This window comes from Rana temporaria, chromosome 4 (assembly GCF_905171775.1).
Source record: "Rana temporaria chromosome 4, aRanTem1.1, whole genome shotgun sequence".
Lineage (NCBI taxonomy): Eukaryota > Metazoa > Chordata > Amphibia > Anura > Ranidae > Rana > Rana temporaria.
In genome coordinates, this window is record NC_053492.1 from 248073513 (window position 1) to 248098499 (window position 24987).

Genomic DNA, 24987 nt, shown 5'->3' on the forward strand with positions numbered 1-24987 from the left:
TCACAGACCGGGCAAGGAGGGCATTAATCAGAGGGGCATAGACCTAAGGTAAACCAGGAGGAGCTGCAGAGTTCCACGGCAGAGACTGGACTATCTGTACATAGGACGACAATAAACTGTACACTCCAAATGGTTGAGCTTTATGGCAAAGTGGCCAGAAGAAAGCCATTACTTTCAGCAAAAAAAAAAAAAATGACACGTTTTGAGTTTGCGAAAAGGCATGTGGGAGACTCCCAAAATGTATGGAGGAAGGTGCTCTGGTCTGATGAGAGTAAAATTGAACTTTTTGGTCATCAAGAAAACGCTATGTCTGGTGCAAACCCAACACATAACATCACCCAAAGAGCACCATCCCCACAGTGAAACATGGGGGGTAGCAGCCTCATGCTGTGGGGATGTTTTTCAGCAGTCGGGACTGGGAAACTGGTCAGAGTTGAAGGAAAGATGGATTCAGGGATATTCTTTAGAAAAATCTGTACCACTCTGTGTGTGATTTGAGGCTAGGACAGAGGTTCACCTTCCAGCAGGTCAATAACCCCAAACACACTGCTAAAGCAACACTTGAGTGGTTTAAGGGTAAACATGTAAATGTGTTGGAATGGCCTAGTCAAAGCCCAGACCTCAACCCAATAGAAAATCTGTGGTCAGACTTAAAGATTGCTGTTCACAAGTGCAAACCATCCAACTTGAAGGAGCTGGAGCAGTTTTGAAAGAAGGAATGGGCAAAAATCTAAGTAGTAACATGTGGCAAGCTCATAGAGACTTATCCAAAGCGACTTGGAGCTGTAATAGCCGCAAAAGGTGGCTCTACAAAGTATTGACTTTAGGGGGGTGAATAGTTATGCACATTGACTTTTTCTGTTATTTTGTTCTATTTGTTGTTTGCTTCACAATAAAAAAAATACAACATCTTCAAAGTTGTGGGCATGTTCTGTAAATTAAATGATGCAAATCCTTAAACAATCCATGTTAATTTCAGGTTGTGAGGCAACAAAACACGAAAAATGCCAAGGGTGTGAATACTTTTGCAAGGCACTGTATTTGGAGCCTGATTCAGATTTTTATTGACATTAATTAGGCTTATGGTTTTTAAATTAGAAATTTTCGGAAGTTCACACATTTTTAAAAAGTATAGGAAAACCACAATTGATCAAACTATGCAGAAGTTCAATCAACTCTTTTAACAAACATCTAATCTACCCTTGAAAAATAAGGATAACTGTCCTGCAAGTATTAATAATGTTGAAATCCATTGTTTTTTTCCCCCTTAGAGGGTACTAATTGTTAATTCCATTTTTTAGTACAAACCTGCCATAAAACTCCTCAAGCCTGGTTTAAAGTACTGTAAGCATGTATTTATGCATGGTTCATGTTAGATGTATGAGTTATTCATGCCTTTTCCTATCAATTTTGCTTATATGATGATTTCCAACAAGTGTTTTTTTTTTTTACATACTTTTATTAATGAGGATGAATGGTGGTACAAATCCATACAATAAAGGCATATACAAAAAGAAGGATAAAACATATGAAAAGTCAGTCAGTGCACATACATTAATACAGCTTTTAAAAGCTACAATCATGTAAAATGATTAACAGGTAAACTGAGGACAGGGGTAATAATGTCTCAAGCAGAAATCAGACAAGTTTACCTAGCATATAACAAACAAGGGGAAATTAGATAGGGTTAAAGAATGGGGAGAAGTGCTCGAACTAAGGAGTCCATTTGTTGTTATATATATGATTGGTATTTTGTAAGGTGTGAAAGATTTTTTCCATTAAACCTATGTTATTGATTCTCGGTTTGAGTGGCGCTAAGGGTATCATTGGTGATTTCCAGTGGAAAGCTATTAACTAATGTATAGCCGTGCATATTGTGTGAAAAAAACTCATGTGACATGTGGATAGACCCGTAATTGGGGAAAAAAGAAGGCAGTTGTGTAGTGTTAAAGTATTGATGTTGTCAGAGATTTAACTGTATCCAAATACCTTTAACTTTGTCACAATACCAGAAGATGTGAGGGAACGAGCCTAAGGATTTGCAATCTCTAAAACAGGATGGGGAAGAGGTAGGGAAGATAGAGTGAAGTTTAATTGGTGTATAATACTATCTTGTAAATAGCTTCAGGGCAGTATCTTTAATAGAGATGGACTTAGTGCACTTGTGTAAATTATTTATGCAATTGTCCAAATTAACCGTAGAGCTTCCAGGATCGAGGATTGGACAGGTAAGTGTCCTTATTAAAAGTCAGCAGCTACAGTGTAAGCAGTAGCTGACTTTTTTTTTTTTTTTATTACCGGACCTCCGCTTTAAGTTAGAGTAAAGTTCTGAAATGAAACCTTGTTTTCTGGGTGATTTAAGGCATAGATTCTCGAAGAGGGTGGGGGTTGGTTGTAAAGTTTGGAAGTGTGTATCGAAGAACTTCTTGATGCAAAGGAAATTGCCATACTCTAAATCTGGGACCTGGAATTTCGATTTCAGTGAGGAGAAAGGGATAAAATTGGTACCCTCTATAAAACTGAAAAGTGAGGTCAGGTTATTGTTTATCCACCATGAGAGATCTCCAACAAGTGTTTTTAACTATTTACCAATCATGTTTATTGAAACGTTGTACCATACATACTGGGCCAGATCCTCAAAAGAGATACGCAGACTTAACTGCTGTTCAGTCTGTGTCTAACTTTGGAAACGATCCTCAAAAGGCTTTTTCCAAAGTTAGGCAGAAGATCAGGCATGTGTAATTGAATTACACTGCCGAATCTTAGGATGCAGTACCGCATCCGCCGCTGGGGGCATTTCGAGTCGAAATGCCGTTGCTAGTATGCAAATTAGCACTTAAGGCGATCCACAAAGCTTTCCAGCTTCGTTTTTTCGCCGTAAGTGTTATTTTGCAAGTGTAAAACTAGGGCTGATGTTACAAAGTGTAAACTAGTCACACCATGTAAAAGCCCATTCCAGCGACGGCATTTGGTATGCATTCCCGAGGGAGAACTCCACGGCAATTTGTAAAGACAAAACCGGCATGGGTTCCCCCCCAGGAGCATACCAGGCCCTTAGGTCTGGTATGGGTTGTAAGGGGACCCCCCTACGCCGAAAAATCGGCGTAGGGGGTCCCCCTACAATCCATACCAGACCCGTATCCAAAGCACGCTACCCGGCCGGTCAGGAAGGGAGTGGGGACGAGCGAGCGCCCCCCCCTCCTGAGCCGTGCCAGGCCGCATGCCCTCAACATGGGGGGGTTGGGTGCTCTGGGGCAGGGGGGCGCACTGCGGGCCCCCCCACCTCAGAGCACCCTGTCCCCATGTTGATGAGGACAGGACCTCTTCCCGACAACCCTTGCCATTGGTTGTCGGGGTCTGCGGGCGGGGGCTTATCGGAATCTGGGAGTCCCCTCAAATAAGGGGGCCCCCAGATACCGGCCCCCCACCCTAAGTGAATGGATATGGGGTACATCGTACCCCTATCCATTCACCTGTAGGCAAAAAGTTAGTTAGTAAACACACAACACAAGGCCTTTTAAAATAATTTATTATTCAGCTCCGGATGCCCCCCTGTCTTCTTTATTAGCTCTATTAGCAGGGGGGCTTCTTCTTCCACTCTCCGGGGGTCTTCCGCTCTCCGGGGGTCTTCTCCGCTCTCCGGGGGGGGGCAACATCGGAAGAGGGGAGAAGAACAGAAGAGAAGACCCTGCGTCACAGAAGACCGCGCCGGCTGCCTGTTAGAAATTGAGCTAACACACAAACATAGCAGGCAGCCAGCGCTGAAGAAGAAGGCACCGGACATCTGCAGAAGAACCGGGGTTCGCCGAGTCAACAGCGGAAGAGGGGAGAAGATGGAAGAAGCCCCCCGGAGTCCGGAGAAGCCCCCCCCGGAGAGCGGAGAAGACCCCCGGAGAGCGGAAGACCCCCGGAGAGTGAAAGAAGAAGCCCCCCCTGCTAATAGAACTAATAAAGAAGACAGGGGGGGCATCCGGAGCAGAATAATACATTATTTTAAAGGGCCTTGTGTTGTGTGTTTACTAACTAACTTTTTGCCTACAGGTGAATGGATAGGGGTACGATGTACCCCATATCCATTCACTTAGGGTGGGGGGCCGGTATCTGGGGCCCCCCTTATTTGAGGGGACTCCCAGATTCCGATAAGCCCCCGCCCGCAGACCCCGACAACCAATGGCAAGGGTTGTCGGGAAGAGGTCCTGTCCTCATCAACATGGGGACAGGGTGCTCTGAGGTGGGGGGGCCCGCAGTGCGCCCCCCTGCCCCAGAGCACCCAACCCCCCCATGTTGAGGGCATGCGGCCTGGCACGGCTCAGGAGGGGGGGGGGCGCTCGCTCGTCCCCACTCCCTTCCTGACCGGCCGGGTAGCGTGCTTTGGATACGGGTCTGGTATGGATTGTAGGGGGACCCCCTATGTCGATTTTTCGGCGTAGGGGGGTCTCCTTACAACCCATACCAGACCTAAGGGCCTGGTATGCTCCTGGGGGGTGAACCCATGCCGGTTTTTTCTTTGAAAATTGGCATGGAGTTCTCCCTCAGGAATGCATGCTGAGCGACGCTGTCATTTTTTTTTTTTTTTTCGACGCAACTTTTTTAAGCCGTCGCGATCCTCAAAACTCGGCGTAAAGTAAATTCGCGCATGCGCAGTACGGCCGGCGCGGGAGCGCGCCTCATTTAAATGGGACTCGCCCCATTTGAATAGGAACGCCTTGCGCCGGCGGAATTTTAGTTACACAGCCTGAAATTTCTAGATAAGTGCTTTGTGGATCGGGCACTTAGGTAGAAACTTTAAGGCAGTGTAACTTAAATGGGATTTTTTAAGTTACGCCAGGTTTTTGTGGATCTGGCCCACTGAGCCTATATATTTTATGTGCAAGTCATTATGACCACTAATTTAGTGTTGATTGATTTAAATGTGTTTTTATAAATATGGCATGTTCAACATGATTATAAAAATAAATCTCAGTACGGTTTAGCGGAGAACAACAGGGGTGCACATCTCCTCTCTTTACTTTTTTCTCCCCTTCTTCTCTTCTCCTTTTTTCATTCCTTTCACAGGTTCTTAATTTCTTCTCCTATATTTTGATTGAGAGGCCAGGATGGGAACTTAGGCCACATGGTACTATGGTATGGATACCTCCTCTTCTTCTCCAATGAAGCCTGTAGAGTATTTATTTATTTATTTTTATATTATTTACTCGCAATAGGTTTCTTATGTAGATCGTTAAGTTGGAGTTTAACCACTTCATTACTGGGCACTTAAATCCCCTTCGTACCCAGACCAATTTTCAGCTTTCAGCGCTGACGCATTTTGAATGACAATTGCGCGGTCATACAACACTGTACCCACATTATATTTTTATAATTTTTTCCCACAAAGAGAGCTTTCTTTTGGTGGTATTTGATCATCCCTATGTACAAGGGACACAGATCGGTCTCCTCTCTCCCTGACAGGACATGGAGCTCTGTGTTTACACTTCTTAAGTTCAAGTGAATAATATTACCAGCTGATGCATATTGGGGAGAGGATACCTTTCTTTAGAGAAGAGTTTTTACAATGCTGGCATTAAAAGCAATTGCATTTTAAATATAGCAGCAATGAAGCAGGATGTCAAGAATCTTTTTCTGCACATCGATGTGCAGCAGACCCCGCTATACATTCTTTCATACTTTTTTAAGGTGACTTTTGACACTTCAGGGAGAAGAAGAACATGATCAATGGAGCTCTTCTGTTTTATTTTTAAATGAAGCAGTCTTTTCCCATGCTAAACTTGAGACAGATTTAATGCTCCAAATGACATAACAGTGCTTCTTCTGATATTCTGCTGTCAGAGTAATTTTGTAATCAGGTTCCTTGTTGTTCTATCCCCATTGATGTAACCAGCAATTTTTGATTAAAAAAAAGAAGAGTGGAGGAAGCTTATTGACAGCTGAAGCTTACACAGATCTTCGATTTGATGCACCTGACAAGTAAAAAGGGAAGCTGGTTGTAGGCTTTGGAGGACAACTAGATGTGTATGCATGATTCTACTTGCCTCAAGGCATGAAGTCAAATAGTTCTATAGAACTATCTATTAAAATATCAGCTCAAGCATTGCATTACATTAGCTTAAAAAAAGTGCTGCATGCAAGGGTCTGCTTGCTTTACTTCCATGACAGTCCTCATAACTGTAAAAATAAACTGCATCTGCATCTCTTTGACATCACCTTAAATATAATGTACATACATTAAAGTATGATATTAAACTCGTTTTACTGAACACTGTTGGAGATTGCTATAATTTAATACCAAGCTTTTACAGATTTTAGAAAAACTCTGCGCTTATGACAAGGGGGGAGTAGAATGTTTGGAAATCTTACCTAAAAACTTTTTTGGAGGCATGTTTATAAGGTCGCGAAAATTGAGGTCACTTTGCAGTTTGTAGGAACACATGTCCAAACTGCTTCCCGTCCGGGCCATTGTAAAATGACGGCCGGGTGGGAACCTTATTGTTCTGGAAAGACGTTATATTACATCCTCTCCAGGCCACACTTTGGCACGATCTGGTGACTGATCAGTGTACCAATCCACTGTGATTGCTGTGACCAATCACAACAGATCACATGAACGGGAAAAAAAATTAAGTTTAACTCCAGCCCAAATTTTTACCTTTTTTGGATAGCATAGAGGAGGGTTAACACCCTTGTAATGTTTGTTTTGCTGTCTGTGCCCCTGTTCAGAAGATTTCACCTCACTTTCTGTCCCTGTGACAATTGCACTTTGAAAATGTTGGATTGTTGTAGAAACAAGGATTGGTGATAAAGCCAATGATAAGCCCATGATAACTCCTACAGGAGTAAATTTCCCTTCCTAGGGGTAGATTTCTTCTCACTTTCTGTTGTCTCCCTCACGAAGGGAAAAATGTCCAAATGCAAATCAGCAGGATAAGATGTAATAATAGCCTGTAGATAGCCTTCCACAATCCACACCCAGTGTGTTCTAGCCTCTCACCTCAAGGTTAGACCCTAAAGAGTCTGGTCATGCATCAAGATGTCCTGGTGAAATATGCTGTCTTCCTCTCCAATGGATATACAGTAGGCGACCGCAATATTGTGTCAATCTCGCTCCCTTTCTCAGCGAGATTGACCACCAACGAGCCCCGTCGTAGGTGCCAGCGCTGAGCTGGCTCGCAGCGATAGGAAAAAGCTGTCATAGAAGCGACGGGGATCCTACTTGGATTCCCACCAATTCTAGCCACAGCGTTTGGTATGAATCATGAGGGGGAACTCCACGCCAATTTTTTAAATAAAAAACGGTATGGGTTCCCCCCCAGGGGCATACCAGGCCCTTAGGTCTGGTATGGATTGTAAGGAGAATCCCCTACGCCGAAAAAACGGCATGGGGGTTCCCCCATCAATCCATACCAGACCCGTATCCAAGCACGCCGCCCGGCCGGTCAGTAAGGGAGTACCCCTACCCATTCACCTGGAGGCAAAGTGTCAATAAAATAAACACACAACACAGGGTTTTAAAATAATTTATTAGTCAGCTCCGGGGGTCTTCTCCACTCTCCGGGGGTCTTCTTCAGTCTTCTCCACTCTCCGGTTCTTCTCCCGCTCGCTTTCCGGTGCCTTCTTCGGGGCTGGCCGCCGCTATCTTCTTTGTAGCTCTCTTACTAGTGGCAGCTCAGCCCGGTTTTACTTGCCCCCTTCTGCCTTCTTCTTTTCTTCAGATGTTGACTCAATGCTTCCCCCTGCTGCAATGCCGGGTGCGCGGCTCGCACCGATTTATATAGGCATCTTATGACATCACAGTCCCATCATGCTCCGTGGGTCCTGGCCCAGCCGGGCAGCGTGCTTGGATACGGGTCTGGTATGGATTGTGGGGGAACCCCCACGCCGTTTTTTCGGCGTAGGGGATTCTCCTTACAATCCATACCAGACCTAAGGGCCTGGTATGCCCCTGGGGGTGAACCCATGCCGTTTTTTAATTTAAAAACTTGGCGTGGAGTTCCTCCTCATGATTCATACCAAACTCCGCTAGAATTGGCGGAAATCCAAGTCGGATCACTTCTATGACGCGCTCGCTGGAATGTGCTTTTCCTATTCCAGCAAGTGCGAGATGTCGGCACCATGTCGCCAACAAATCAGCGCGATGCCGTCGTGCTGGAAACACATTCTCGGCAACAGGTACTGTAACCCAGCGGGATATAGAACAGCTTCAGTCTCAAGGGATGGATGGATATTTTCCCAGGTGATCCACGTTCCAAAACAAACACTTCCAATATTATCTTCAGATACAGGATATTATATAAAGGATAAAAGAGCCTTCATAGTGTAGTATTTTTTTTTAAATTGTAGATTTATTATTTAAAATAAACAAAATAGCCAAAAAAGTGTCAAACAAAAAGACTTCTGGTCACGGCCGTAACCATAAGTGACGTCACCCGACACCTCCTGACGTGTTGCATCACAACACACGTGACTTTTTCAAGGATATGGATTCAAGCATATGGAGCTAACGCAGGGGAATGGCATTCTTCAAAAAGAGCTTAATATTGATATAACAAATACAAGAAATAACCGTAGTACAAATGTATGAATGAAAAAATAAATAAATAAGTAAACAAAACTTAATGAAATAAACATAAAATAAAAAAAAAATAAAAAAAATAAAAAATAAAAAAAATATATAAAATAAAAAAAAAATAAACATAAAGTGAAATGAAATAATAATAAAATAAAAGAAAATAAAGACAATATCCATACAGTGAACTACAGTCATATAATCCTTACAGATGGAAATATTAAAATGGATAATAGTGTGACTAAAATAGAATATAATGATATTATGCATGTAGATTAATAATCAGAAATAAAGCAGTTCAAACCGAATTCTATGTTGTGACCTAAGGGGGCAAAAAACTGCATTTTGTATATCCAGCGAGATTCTGATTTACTAAAAGTAATAACTTTATTATTTCCTCTCCAGTGGGGTTTGTATTTTTCTATACCCCAAAATAATAAATAGCTTGGGTCCTTTCCATGAATTTCTGCATAGTGTCTGGACACCAGGGGTGGACTGACAACTCATGGGGCCCCCAGGCAATGGGAGATTATGGGCCCCCAGGCAATAGATTATGGGGCCACACAGTATACACATACAGTATACATACACAGTACATACACACAGACACACAATATACAGACACATTATACAGACACACAGAATACACATACACACACTGAAAACGTACTGGAGAGGCGGGGCAGGTATTTTTTTTAAAACACTGATTTTTACATACTGTCCCTGGTTTTACTGAGCCTGACAACCCTGATGGGGCCCCCTAGTGGCATGGGGCCCTAGGGCAGTGCCCGAGTGCCCCGAATGGTCAGTCCGCCCCTGCAGCACACACTATGTTTAGGGTAACCTGACTTTATTTTCTTTTTGTTTTACTTTTGTATTGGAGATGACATGGACACTCCAATACATATATCACCCCCTCAGTTTTGCATGAAATAAAATCTCTGATATTATATTTCGTTCCTGTAGTGGTGGCAATGAACGCTTTTTTCTTTTTCTTAAATGTTGTATGTCGGCAGGCATAACAGTTTTTACATGGGTAAAAACCTTTGCCCTCAAAAAAAGTAAAAGGTATCTTTGAGGGAGGGTCTAACACATTCTTCGCTATTAAGTCCCTAAGTGTGGGAGCCCTTCCGTATATAAATCTAGGGAATTAAGGTAGCACCTGAGTGAGATGGTGATCAGCTGTCAGAATATTCCAGTGTTTCTGAATGATTGTTTCCAATTTCTTGGATGCATACTAGCTCATTATGCCTTTCTCTTGCAAGTTTTTTTGTGGGTTTATAACCACTTTAAGGGTCCAAAACCACCCTCTTCATAAGAGCCTGAGACTGATAAAAATATAAATGGACTAGAAGTGAAATGGCCCTTTAGCGCACGTTCACATCGGGCCGATTTGACATGTCAAATCGCATGCCAAATTGACGGCTATCGTCAGCAATGGCAACGTCCGAATCAGCAATGGCCCCATCTGAATCAGTGTGGCGCCGACTTTGCGGTGCCGCTCCGATTCTCAGAAGTAGTACCTGTACTACTTTGGCATCTTCAGGGGCAGTTTGTATAGACATCTGTGCAGGAACCCGCACAGAAGTCTATCAAATCGCCCTTGAGTTCAGCTAAACTCACACGATTTCTTGTTTGAACATGTTATTATGTTTTCATAAGCATAACAAAGGTCATAAGAATAGTACCATTCATATTAGTACAATACAATGATAAGAATAAAATGCTTCTCTCATGAAGTATATAGAACCAAATGTAAGGAATATTCCTTAGTGTGACATTTCAGTTATCATAACAATTTAGTGATGTTATTCTAGCTATCAATAATAACAATCACATATAATCGAGATAGGAGGGTATAAAGGGTAATATTTAGTTATAGTGAAATTGGAAGAAGATAGCGTTTGTTCGATATAGCGGGTCAAAATAACCTAAAATAGTTAAAATAAATTAATGAAGTACTCCAGGGACAAGTTCCTGCTAATGGGCTTGGCATTATCTGGAGATTAAGTTATATATATATCTCAGATGACCCTTGTTTTGGTTGGTTAAACTTGTTTGTAAGAAAAATAAAGGAAAACTAAACCAGTTTGAGGTAAGGGAACACTAGAGTGGAGAATGAGGAATATTTCCAGAGAAATGCTGTTGCAATAGTCTACTTTGCTGCTGTGGTTACGAAGAGCATTAGTTTAAATTAGCAATGTGATAAGGGTGTGGAGTTTACTGTTCAGGAGTGCGGTAGTTGGATCAGGCGGGAGAATAGTTTTGAACATAGTGTTAAGGATTTAAAACACTTCCGACCAAAATAATTTGACTATTTTTCATTCCCATCATATATGCACTTGTGTACCAGGGGTAAGGCAGCCTCGGAAGCAGTGGGAAGGTTATTGTGGAGAGAATTTTGAAATTCTGTCAGGAACCAGATACCACCTAGTGAGCACTTTATAGTTTGTCTCAAGAGCCACTATATTCGGTGATTCTGATTTGGTGGCTTGTCAGTTTTGGGTGCAATTTGTGTCGTCTGGTTGTAATTGAAGGTCTCTTTCCCATTTGTTGGTATAGGTTAGGGGAGAGGAAGTGGTGTGTGAAAGTAGTTGGTTATAGAAATCAGAAATTAGTCCACGCCTGTGAGGATCAGTTTTACAGGCTTGTTCAAAGGTAGTGAGATTTGGGAATGTAGCTTCTGATGGTGCATTATTTATAAAAAAAGATTTTAATTTGCAGATACATAAAGGGTTCCGTAATAGGAATATCATATTTTTCTTGTAAGGTTGGAAATTAAGTAATGGATGTGGATGTATAAAATTTATGCGCACAAGTCAATCATCTCTTTGACAAAGCTGAAAAGGAGGCTGGGGGACCAGGCTGGATAGAATGATGGGTTATGAAGAAAGGAAAGTAGAGGATAGTGGCGAGATTGCAGGCCAAATCATGTATTCAATCTATCCCAAATAGACAGGCTTGGTTATGGTTATTTGGTTATGGGGTTTTTGACCATCTTTCTTAGAGCAGGAGAGAGCCATAAAAGATTTTCAGTAGAGAGAGGGTCACAATCAACTGATTCCAAAGCCACCCATAGTGGGGTTCCAGTTGTTGCATGATATTTGGGTAATAATGACAATTGGGCTGCATAGTAATATTTGGTAAAGTCCGGTACTTCCAGACCTCCCCGGATTCTAGGAGAATATAAAGTAGATTTAGTCATACCCCATATATATTGTAAAGTTTTCCTCTGTAATATTCGTAAAAAATGTGATGGTATCATGACGGAAAGAACTCTAAAAAGGTATAGTATTTTCAGAATAGACATTTGTATTGCTGCAATTCTGCCCATCCATTCAAGAAGTAAGTTTGACCAATTTTTGAGAAGTTTATTAAGCTGTGTTAGCATTGGTGGATAATTTGTTGCATAAAGCTCTGTATGATTAGCCATAAGGTTAATTCCTAGATATGTAAAATATGTCATTGTCCATATAAATGGTAAGGAATCAACTAATTGGGTTTGAATATCGAGTTCCTGTTTGATCTTTGTGAATGAGAGCCTATAATGGGGTTAAGTCTGGAAGCGAGAATTGTGGCTAATATCTTGATATCTACATTAAGGATTTATATTGGTCTATAATTAGAAATTTAAAGGAATATTTTACTTTTATTGTTTCACTTTAAGCATTATTAAAATCACTGCTCCCGAAAAAACATCAGTTTTTAAAACTTTTTTTGCATTGATACATGTCCACTGGGGCAGGACCCAGGTCCCCAAACACTTTTTATAACAATAACTTGCATATTAACCTTTAAAATGAGCACTTTTGATTTCTCCAATAGACTTTTAAAGGGTGTTCTGCGGCTTTTCAAATTTGCCACGAACACCCCAAATTGTTCGCTGTTCAGCGAAGGGGCGAACAGGCAATGTTCGAGTCGGGATGCTTTTCTTCAGAAGCAACAAGAAAAGCTGGTCAAAGTTGATGGGAAGATGGATGGAGCCAAATACAGGGCAATCTTAAAAGAAAACCTGTAATGCCGCGTACACGCGATTGGTCCATCAGATGAAAACAGTCTGATGGATTTTTCCATCGGTTAACCGATGAAGCTGACTGATGGTCAGTTGTGCCTACACACCATCAGTTAAAAAAAACGATTGTGTCAGAACGCGGTGATGTCAAAAACACAACGACGTGCTGAAAAAAACGAAGTTCAATGCTTCCAAGTATGCGTCGACTTGATTCTGAGCATGCGTAGATTTTTCAAGGCACTGTATATATACGTGATCCAGGCTCTTCCAGGTAGGGAAAGAGCATGCATGCCACAAGCAGTTTGCTCTCGCTGTGATCACACACAACAGGAGTCCAGCGGCGGGTATCCACTAATTGTTCAGTTCACAGGCAGATTGTCGTTCTGTCAGTAGGGAAGGCATGGATCCTGTGCTCCCAAAGCAGGGACAAGGATCCATGCCTTCCCCTAGTAAAAGCACCTCCCACACAGTGCACAAACACTGGGTAGGCACACATTTAACTCCTTAATCACTCCTTATGTTAACCCCTTCCCAGCCAGTGTCATTAGTACAGTGACAGTGCATATTTTGTAGCACTGATTACTGTAATAATGTCAGTGGTCCCCAAAAAGTGACAAAAGTGTCAGTTAGTATCCAAACTGCCCGCCGCAATATCGCAGTCTCACTATAAGTCACTGATCGCCACCATTACTAGTAAAATAATTAATAAAAAAATAAAAATATCCCATATTTTGTAGACGCTATGGGCCAGATTCTCAAAAGAGATACGATGGCGTATCTCCAAATACGCCATCGTATCTCTGAGTTGCGCCGTCGTATCTATGCACCTGATTCTTAGAATCAGTTACGCATAGATTTCTCTAGATCTGACAGGCGTAAGTCTCTTACGCCGTCGGATCGTAACTGCATATTTACGCTGGCCGCTAGGGGCATGTATGCTGATTTACGCGTCTAAATATGTAAATCAGCTAGATACGCAAATTCACAAACGTACGCCTGGCCGACGCAGTACAGTTACGCCGTTTACGTTAGGCTTTTCCCGGCGTAAAGTTACCCCTGCTATATGGTGGCGTAAGTGCGGCGTACCAATGTAAAGTATGGCCGTTCCCGCGACAAAATTTGAACATTTTACATCGTTTTCGTAACTCGTCCGTGAATGGGGCTGGACGTCATTTACGTTTACGTCAAAACCAATACGTTCTTGCAGTGTATTAGGAGCAATGCACACTGGGAGATTTCCACGGACGGCGCATGCGCCGTTCGTGAAAAACTTCAATCATGTCGGGTCACAGAACATTAACATAAAACACTCCCCCCTGTCCCACATTTTAATTAGGCGGGCTTACGCTGGCCGATTTACGCTACGCCGCTGCAACTTACGGAGCAAGTGCTTCGAGAATACAGCACTTGCCCGTCTAAGTTGTGGAGGCGTAATGTAAATCGGATACGTTACGCCCGCGCAAAGATACGCAGATGTACGAGAATCTGGCCCTATAACTTTTGCGCAAACCAATCACTACATGCTTATTGGTATTTTTTTTACCAAAAATATGTAGCAAAATACAAATTGGCCTAAATTTATGAAGACATTCGATTTTTTTTATTGGATATGCCTTATAGCAAAAAGTAAAAAAAAAACCTATATATATATCTATATATCTATATATAGATATATATATATATATATTAGCGTAAAGAAATAAAAAATGCAGAGGTGATCAAATACCACCAAAAGAAATCTCAATTTGTGGGGAAAAAAGGACAATTTTATTTGGGTACAATGTGACACGACCACGCAATTGTCAGTTAAAATAACTAGGTGCCATATCGGAAAAAATGGCCTGGTCATGGGGGGGGGGTAAAGTGGATATAAACAGTATCAGTACTAAACTGGATCTACTAGAGTCTCTTGCATCCAGGAAATACTAGAGGCTGGCAAGATTGGTTTGCGGTAATATACCCCTGTTGTTGATTCCTATCCTTATGTCTGTGAGGGCATTATAATGTTTTTGGCTACTGTAGAGCTAAACAGAAATATTTACCAACATTTTAACAGCAGCAGTTATAAATATGCAGTAAATCATAAATAATGCATAAACAATAAGTAGCTCACTGGAGCTGACATAACATGCGATGCGTCATCCTCACCACAGTTAGCAGTAATTTGCAAAACTCTCTATGCCACATATACACCATCAAAACACAGTGATCAAAGTTACTCCACACTGAGAATGTCTTGATGCATATTTCCCTTCCTGCAATTTGAATCTGCTGGAGGTTCTATTCTAAATAAGAGATATGTTGCCAACAAAATAGGTACGCAACTGCTTAAATACAAAGGCTTCTATTTTGCAATACACAGTAGCATTTTGAATGTGAACTTTTGAACTATTGACCTCGGGGATTACTTTACTTACGGTTTACAAGAAAGTATTTAAGATAAGTGGATTTTTTTTTTCTAGCCTTAGTGCTTCCCTTTTAATATGAGCTAATGTGCTAATGTAGCCTTATCTTGTTCTTCTAAAACATATTTGCAAAAATATGGCTGCAAAATATGATCAAAACCTCAAACTTCATTTGACTTTTTAAGTCCTGAAGTTATTAAAAAAATATAAGAAGCTGAGAATGATCTAGTAAGAAAATCCATTTATGTGGAATGCATACAATTGGGAGTGAAAGTCAGACTGGAAGCCAAGAACAAAGTAGCTGTCGAGTTCAATAGTTTATTAGACTACAGTAACTTATCTAGAAAATGCGCACAGCTAATACATCATGCTTTATCCATTTAGTCCTGGTTTTCATTTACATATCTATTTATTAATAGTAGTTATGTTCAATAGTTTAAACACAAAGGAATATTACATTTTTACAAGCATGGATTGTAATTTATAAATTAGATAACAGAGATGAAAAATACCTAAAAGTATGGTTTATCCATAGAAAAGTTTGTCATTTGAAGAAAGAGATAGCTTAGTCAATAAAGTATACTTCAACTGAAAAGTAAAAAACATTACAGCCTGGTTCACATTAGTGCACAAGGATTGAGTGATGATCCTACGTGCTGGAGCTTGTATCTACATCATTTACATTTATTCGAACAGCATTTTAAGCAGCACACATTGAGACACAAAATAAAAACAAGAAACAGCTGCAGACATAAAGTGCAGGCACCTACCTGCAACTGATTCCAAAAGCCCATCATTACAGCCAAAACTTGTCAGGCAAAGTGTCAGAGTTTACCACTAAACCCCACTCAATACTCATTCCTATTAGCACTTCACTATGATGGGTAGCCTTGCTGGTTAATAGGAATGTGCAGGGGGCAGAAAGGGCCAAACAAGCGTTGTTACTATGAGAAAGCGTCAGAGCTTTGCCAGCCAGAATGACCAGGCATTTTTCCATATTAGGAAGTTTATTGTGGCATCTGTGGCATCTGCATTATTAATGACAATGTGTACAGAGCCAATTCGAGCTGCTTTGTACCTTGGGATTGCTGTGATAGGTAATAGAGAGACCAATAACACCAATTACAGCTGGTGTTTTTTTGTTTTGTTTGTTTCACAAAAGAGATGGGGCCAGATTCAGATACATTATCGTATCTATCGGCGTATCTATCGGCGGGCGTAGCGTATCTCAGATACACTACGCCGCCATAACTTAGGGCGCAAGTTCCGTATTCAGAAAGAACTTGCTCCCTAAGTTACGGCGGCGTAGTGTAAATGTGTCGGCGTAAGCCCGCCTAATTCAAATTTGGCTGGTAGTTGGCGTGTTTTATGTTAAACTATCATGACCCCACGTAATTGACGCTGTTTTCGAACAGTGCGCATGCTCAAAATCACGTCGCAAATAGTCAATGCTTTCGACGTGAACGTAACTTACGTACAGCCCCATTCACGGATGACTTACGCAAACAACGTAAAATACGACGCTGTTCGTACGTTTCCGACGTCCATACCTAACATGACTTACCCCTGCTTTATGAGGGGTAACTTTACGCCGGAAAAAGCCTTACATAAGCGACGTAATAAAATGCGCCGGGCGTACGTACGTTTGTGAATCGGCGTATCTACCTAATTTGCATATTCCTCACATAAATCTACGGAAGCGCCACCTAGCAGCCAACGTAAATATGCAACTAAGATATGACGGCGTAAGAGGCTTACGCCAGTCGGATCTTAGCAAAAATCCTGTACATCTGCACATGAACCCCCTCATCTCCACCCCCCCTGTATGTGATTTGTAGATTAACCCCTTCACCACCTCCACCTTCTAGGTATGACATGCGCTGTATCTAGTGCACTATTACCAAGCTCAACATTTTAACCACCTCAATACCAGCCTGTTTATTCACTTCCAAAAACTTGTAGAAAAAAAATTACACCAACCTGGGGTGTCTACTTTTCAAAAAGGGGTCATTTTGGGGTGTTCGCACTGTCTTGGCATTTTTATTTTAACAGAAAGTAAGGGGAAAATATTTTTTTAACCACTTGCTTACTGGGCACTTATACCCCCTTCCTGCCCAGGTAAATTTTCAGCTTTGGGGGGTGTATAGTGATAAGGGGGCGCTAAATAAGTGTAAATAAGAAAAAAAGTGCAAGTGCTAAATTTTCATAGAACCTATGATACAATTAATAAGCAGTTAATCTCGATGGTATAATATAGTACTTTGAAAGCAATTTGTATACAAAGTGCAATTGTGCTATCAACAACCAGCAATTTGGAAAGTGCATGTGCTCAGTAATGATATATATATCCAATGGAGCAATCATAAATGGAAAAACAAAGTGCATAAACAAAAAATGCAATGTGCAGCAATAGTCAACCAGCGGTAAGAACAATGAAAGTCCATAAAATGAATATGGTTCCTTGATATTCTACACCATCACCACTGTGACAATAACGATATGGAGATAATAGTTAGTACTGGCTCTAAATAACTGATTAATGTTTTGTCCCATACGGCTGTGAATTTTAGCCCATATTTGTTCGTCACCAATGGTGACGTCATCCTGCTCGTGGCCGAGAGCGGAGTGATTCATTGTTTACATGCTGGAATACACCTGTCTTAATGTAAGTGTATCTGCTTTGTGTTATTAAAGTTTATTTGTCAGTATTACACTATGGAGTTCTCTTTGTTCTGATTGTGTTTGAGAGCCATCCACCCTGGGTAAATTGCTGGTACTTAGAAGTCACTGGTTGATGTGGAGCTAGAGAGGCATGTGTGGAAGCCAGCCAGGAGCCGCTGTCCATATTAGAAGTTGCAGTGCCATTTAGGAGCCATTGCCATTGGAGATTCTTATAGGCTTATTTGCAAAGCCAGTGGAGGTGAGAGGCTGGGGGGCACCCGGAGCACTCTGCACTTGGGAACTGTTGTGGATTCAAGCACCTTATATTCAAGATTATTGTGGACACTGGATTTATTTGCACGTTATTGTGTATTTTTTTGTGGATTGTGCACAGAGACTCACATTTTCACATTTTTGTTTTTTGTGCATGCATGATTCGTTTTGCATGTTTATTTTTATTGCATTGAGTGTATTATAATATTTATTATTTCAAGTTAATTATATTTTTTATTGGTCAGGTTATCCATCACTGTCAGGATTATTTATAGTATTGCATTTGTATTTTTGCACCATTTTTGCATCATTGCTTTGCTACACTTAAACACATTTTGAATTGTTTCACATGAATTGTTTCACATGAAGTTTAGCACATTTATATTTTTTATTTTTTCATTATTCACTTGGAAGTGGTACATCACCGTTGTTAGTACCTCCTGTGCTAACTTTATTTATATTTGCACAATTGTTTGCACTTAGCACTTAGTCTTGTTGCATATTTTAGTAAGCGCCTCAACACCCCTCATCTTCATTTTATCTTTGGTGTGTGAACACTTTTTTGGTTGAGGCAGCTGCTTTCTCTTATTCACTTTTAGACATTAGATGTCATAGTCCCTGTTGTATGGTTTGCACATTAGTTCCCACCATTTTTATATATAAAACATATACAATTTGATTTGGTAGAGTGTTGCATGACAACAGTCAGTCAAAGTATTTAGAATCCAAAAAAATGGTCTGGTAAAGAAGGGATGTTACAGGCTGGTATTTAAATGGTTAAGCATCAAGTTCAGCCCAAGATTACAAGAGCTGGCAACAGCCTGGAGGCTGAAACTTCCAGAAGCATATTAGTTAGAAGTAGGCCCAATCGGGCATGGCCGGATGTGATCGCGGCAGGACGTGTCTTCTCGGAGCTCCGGCTTTTCTCCGTTCACTTATCCTGTCTGCAGCTGACTGAACGCTCGGTACTCTTCGTGATTATGTTTCTAGGCTGGGGGAGCTGCTGGGGAACATGGAGATGCCATCCTCGACCGCTAAAAAGCAGAAGGAGCAGCGTTTACAGCCACCATTGGACCAACGGCAGCTTCGCTCGCAAAACAGCATGGCAGTTAGCTCTGCCCACGCCATTTTGGTTCCCGACTCCCCTGTTCAGCGTGCCAAATCTCTCCCAGCAAAGATGGCGCAGCAGGCGAGTGCCGCACCGTAGGTACCTGAGGCCTCTTCACCCCTGCCACAGGAGTTTGAGGTGGACACCGTAGCTATAACAGGTCCGATCCTGGAGGCCATAGCGACTTCCAAGACTGAGCTTATTGGTCGCATAGACTGTCTGGCGTCGGAATGTAATCTCATCCACCACGATCTGGATAAGATCAGAGGCAGGCTGACTACTGCTGAGGACCGTATCTCGGAGGTTAAGGACGTTTCGTATACCCAGAGCTCTCAACTGGCAGAGCTACAAGATATGATCCGGTCCCTGCAACATAGGGTGGATGACGCAGAGGACCGCCAGCGGAGGAACAGCATCAGAGTGGTAGGATTACCAGAAGGGGCTGAAGGGGTGGCCACTGCTACATTTGCGGAGCAGTTCTTTAAGTCATTGCTGGGTTTGGGTGATCTCCCTCCCACATATGTAGTTGAGAGAGCTCATAGAGTGCCCAATGCAGCCAGGCCATCAGCCACCCCTCCACGTCCATTCTTGGTCCAGTTCCTTAATTATAGGGAGCGTGACATGCTGCTGGCGGAGGCGCAGAAGCATAAGGAGCTGAAGTTTGAAAATGCCCACGTCATTCTTTTTGCTGATTTCTCAGCGGAGACACAGAAGAGGCGTCGCTCCTTCACCGATGTGAAAAGGAGGCTCAGAGAGAAATAATTGAAATACAGCATGTTGATAAATGCAGCGCAGCAAAGTCACCAAAATAGCAATAAATACGGCTTTATTGCATCCAAAAAAATAATACAAACAAAAAGGCCTACTCCAGCTTAGGAGGCTAACTAAACAGTAGTGTCCCTCACTACGGGTTACTGGAGCGGCTATTCCGGCCTCCAGTATAAACAAACAAAATTAAAGTTTGATATAAACAATAAGTTCTGACAGACCTTGTTCCTCAGATATACAGACAGCCTTCAGCCTGTCCATCCAGCGCAGCCTGGATCTCACACTGAGCTCTCCCTCTCTCTAGTCTCTATCAGGTGCAGGCTAATTAATAGGGAGAGAGAGGAGGTTTACCTGTTGGCCAGGCTTAACTCTTTCCAAGACAGGGAAAGCTGACCTTTCCAACCTCTCACTGACATACCTAGAATCATGTACCCTGTCACATATCCTCCCCCCAGCTTAACACCTGTGTGGGAAGCGGCCACCTCTGCAAACCCATGTACTTGGAACAGAGCATCTGCATTACTGTGGAGGAGACCTGCCCTATGTCGTACCACAAAAGAAAAGGGCTGTAGGGACAAAAACCACCTTGTGACCTGAGAGTTCTTGTCCCTGTTGGTGTGCATCCATTTTAACGGAGCATGGTCTGTGACCAGGGTAAACCGTCTGCCCAACAAGTAGTAGCGGAGTGTTTCTACTGCCCACTTAATCGCCAAACACTCTTTTTCGACTGTGGCATAGCGCTGTTCTCGAGGTAACAACTTCCGACTCAAATATAGGACAGGGTGTTCCTCACCATCCACATATTGGGACAAAACTGCACCCAAACCCACCTCTGAGGCATCAGTCTGGAGAAGGAACGCCTTCCTAAAGTCGGGAGCCACAAGCACAGGTTGGGCACAAAGCGCTGCCCGAAGACCAGCAAAGGCTTCCTCAGCCTCGCTGTTCCACTTTACTGTGTCTGGACTTCTGGCTTTAATAAGGTCAGTGAGCGGAGCAGCCCTTGTAGCAAAGCGAGGAATAAACCTCCGATAGTAGCCTACGATCCCCAAAAAGGCTCTGACTTGTTTTTTCCTCAACGGTCTGGGCCAGCTCTGTATAGCTCCTATCTTGTTCATTTGCAGTTTAACAAGTCCCCTGCCAACCAGGTAACCCAAGTATCTAGCCTCAGCTAGACCCAAGGCACATTTAGAGGGGTTAGCTGTCAGTCCCGCTCTTCTAAGAGTGTCCAAGACTGCCTGCGCTTTGTCCAGATGGCTTTCCCAGTCCGGGCTATGAATGATCACATCATCCAAGTATGCGGCTGCATATTCAGTGTGGGGCCTGAGCAACTTATCCATTAGCCTTTGGAAAGTGGCTGGAGCTCCATGGAGGCCAAAAGGCATGATCCTGTACTGGAACAGGCCATCAGGAGTGGCAAAGGCTGTCTTCTCTCGGGCATGCTTTGTCAACGGGACTGCCAATAACCCTTTGTCAGGTCCAACGTGGTGAAGAACCTATCTTTGGCTAATCGCTCTACCAGTTCATCCACCCTAGGCATGGGGTAGGCGTCAAACTTAGACACCTCGTTTAACTTCCTGAAGTCATTACAGAACCTGATGGACCCATCAGGTTTAGGCACTAGAACAATGGGGCTGGACCACTGGCTGTGAGACTCCTCTATCACTCCGAGCTCAAGCATTTTCCTGACTTCAGCCCTTACAGCTTCCCTCTTGGACTCCGGAATGCGGTAAGACTTCACTTTTACGACAACCCCTGGTTCCGTAATAATATCATGGGTAATCTCTCGGGTTTGTCCAGGGTTGGGGGAGAAGACATCACTATTCCTCTCAACCAAGCCTCTAGCTTCCTCTATTTGCTCAGGTGTCAGCTCTGGAGAGATTGTCACTGAAGAACTAGGTGCCTGTGGAACAAGCGGGGTGTCACCCACTGTGGCCATGCAGTCCTCTCTAGCCCTCCATGGCTTAAGGAGGTTTATGTGGAAGATGGCCTCCTTCTTCCGGCGTCCTGGCTGACTAATTTTATAATTTACTGGGCTCACTTTTTCTAAGACCTCATAGGGTCCCTGCCACTGTGCTAGAAGTTTGCTTTCTGCGGTGGGTACTAGAACCATTATTCTGTCCCCCCTCTCAAACTGTCTCACCAGGGCCCTCTGGTCATAGTAGGACTTCTGCCTATCCTGTGCCTGCTCCATATGCTGGCGCACAAGAGGAGCAATCTGAGCCATACGCCCCGCATATCTTCAACATACTGAAGCACAATGGTCCCAGGTACTCCCTGTTCTTCCCAGGTTTCCTTTAGGACATCCAGTATACCCCTGGGATGCCTACCATATAAAAGCTCAAATGGGGAGAAGCCCGTAGAACTTTGGGGAATCTCTCGAACTGCAAACAACAGGTAAGGAAGTAACAAGTCCCAATCCTTCCCATCCCTGCTAACAACTTTTCTCAACATCCCTTTTAGGGTCCGGTTAAACCTTTCTACCAACCCGTCTGTCTGGGGGTGATACACTGACGTTCTCAGAGTCTGTACCTTAAATAGCTGACATAGCTCTTTCATAATACGGGAGACAAATGGTGTCCCCTGGTCCATGAGCAACGTCTTGGGAATCCCCACCCGTGTAAACATCTGAACCAACTCTTTCGCAATACTTTTAGCATTAGCCTTGCGTAGTGGAATGGCTTCTGGGTGTCTGGTGGCATAATCGAGGATGACAAGGATGTACTGGTGCCCTTGAGCTGTTTTCTCTAAGGGACCCACTAGGTCCATGCCAATCCTCTCAAACGGAACGTCAACTATGGGGAGAGGTATGAGTGGGGCTCTCAACTTCGGTCTGGGAGATGCCAGCTGGCATTCCAGGCAAGAAGCACAATATCTTTTAATCCCCTCATATACCCCAGGCCAAAAGAACCTCCTGAGCACCCGTTCTTGGGTTTTCTCCACCCCTAAGTGTCCCCCCAGAAGATGAGAGTGATAGTAATCCAGGATTTTCCGGGTGTATGATGAAGGCACAACCAGTTGTTCAAGCTCTTGTCCCTCATCGGAGGTTACTCTGTAAAGGAGATAATTTTTAAGGACAAAATAGGGATAAGCCTTTCCCGTTACCCCTTCCACTGGTACCCAATTAACCTCCACAACATTACTCCTGGCTTCCTGCAACAGGGGATCATCTGCCTGATCCCGGCCAAAGCCACTACCCGAAATATCCAGGATATCTGTATCCCCCTCATCCCCTTCACTGGTAGCCTCTGGGGTGGGTTCCGGTTGACCAACCTCTGCCTCATCTTCTGTCTGTCGTGGGGCTCCGCCTCTCCTGGACTGCTCCCCACGCTGATTCAACAGGACTTCCTTGACAGCCCTATTAAATCTTAGCTTGCTCTCCCTGCGTTCCCGTCTTGTTTTACCTCTTTTTGGATTAGAGATATACAAGTCAGGATGAGCAAAGGGAAATACTTCATGGACCCCTGTATTTCTCTGCTCCACTTCAGGTTCCCCTTGTTCTCCCATCACCGGGGGCTGTAACAGAGCGTGGAAATTAGGGAAATTCCTTCCTATTATCAAAGGATATGGTAGACGGGGAGTTACCACTGCTACGATCCTTACCAAACTGCCCTGTACTAACACTTCTATGTTGGTAGTAGGATACCGCACAGTACACCCATGAATACACAATACCCCCATGGTTCTATGCTTCTGTATCCAACAAGGTTTTACCAATTTACTGGCTACCAAAGTCAGGGCACTGCCAGAGTCCACCAGGGTCACTGTCTCTTGTTTGTCCAGCAGGACAGGTACTCGGAAGGTATGTCCCCCTTCTACCAGGCCTGCTAAACAAATGAGTCCACAAAAATCATAGGAATCTTCCCCTAGACCACACTGCATGGGCTCAGGAAGATTGGGGCATCTCGCCCTGACATGTCCTTTGGCGCCACACTCAAAACAAGTTATGGAGTTTCTCCTAGGGTGGTCCTCTTTCCCAGGGTTTTGACCTCTAAAGTCTGTTTTGGAAAAACGGGCTCCCAATCCGAAGTCTGCTTCCACTCCATTCCTCCGGTCTCCTGGTCTCTGTATTTTCCCGGTTGTCCTAGAGCGAGATCGGTCCAAATTTTTGGTAGACAGGTACCACTCCACTTGTGCGACCATACTATCACAGTCCAGGGGATTTCCCTGAGTGACCCACTCCCGGAGGCCATTTGAAAGCTCCCTCACGTAACGGTCCAGTACAAGCGCTTCTATAACCTGTGCAGGTGTTTGAGTCTCAGGTTTGAGCCACTTCCGAGCAAGATGAATTAAGTCAAACATCTGGGATCTTGGCGCTTTTCCTTCTTTGAACCTCCAGTTGTAGAAACGTTGGGCCCTCACTGTGGAAGTCACCCCTAAGCGAGCCAGGATCTCTCCTTTCAGTTTGGGATAGTCTGCAGCAGCCACCTCATCCAGATCAAAATAGTCTTTCTGTGCTTCTCCCAGGAGGAAGGGTGCAATGATTTCAGCCCACTGTCCTGGGGGCCAGCCTTCTCGGGTGGCAGTCCGTTCGAACGCCAGTAGATAAGTCTCCACATCATCATCCGGGGTCATTTTCTGCATACAGCCGCTTGCACGTATTTGGCTTACCCCCCCCTGCTGGTGGGTTAGTAGACCCTTGGGTAGTCATCTGATCCAGGGTTGCTTTGAGAACAGCATGGTCTGACTGTTGTGCTTTAGTCAAAGCTTTAACCTGCAAAGTCAGGAGCCTGTTGGTCTCCTGTTGTACTGCAGCCGCGGCTGTTGTGCTGTAGCTGAGGCTGCTACCTGTCTATTAGTCTCTTGCTGCACAGAGGCAGCTTGTAACAGGACTTTCACAATATCTTCCATTTTCTGGGTCCTGTACCTTTAAGGACACTGTAACTGTAATTGACCGGTACAACAGCGAACATCCCACTGCTGCCACCACTTGTGGCAAAGTCGCTTGGTTTTTAGCAGAAATAGCGATAAATGCATCGCAGAAAAGTCACCAAAATAGCAATAAATACGGCTTTATTGCATCCAAAAAAAAAAAAATAATACAAACAAAAAGGCCTACTCCAGCTTAGGAGGCTAACTAAACAGTAGTGTCCCTCACTACGGGTTACTGGAGCGGCTATTCCGGCCTCCAGTATAAACAAACAAAATTAAAGTTTGATATAAACAATAAGTTCTGACAGACCTTGTTCCTCAGATATAC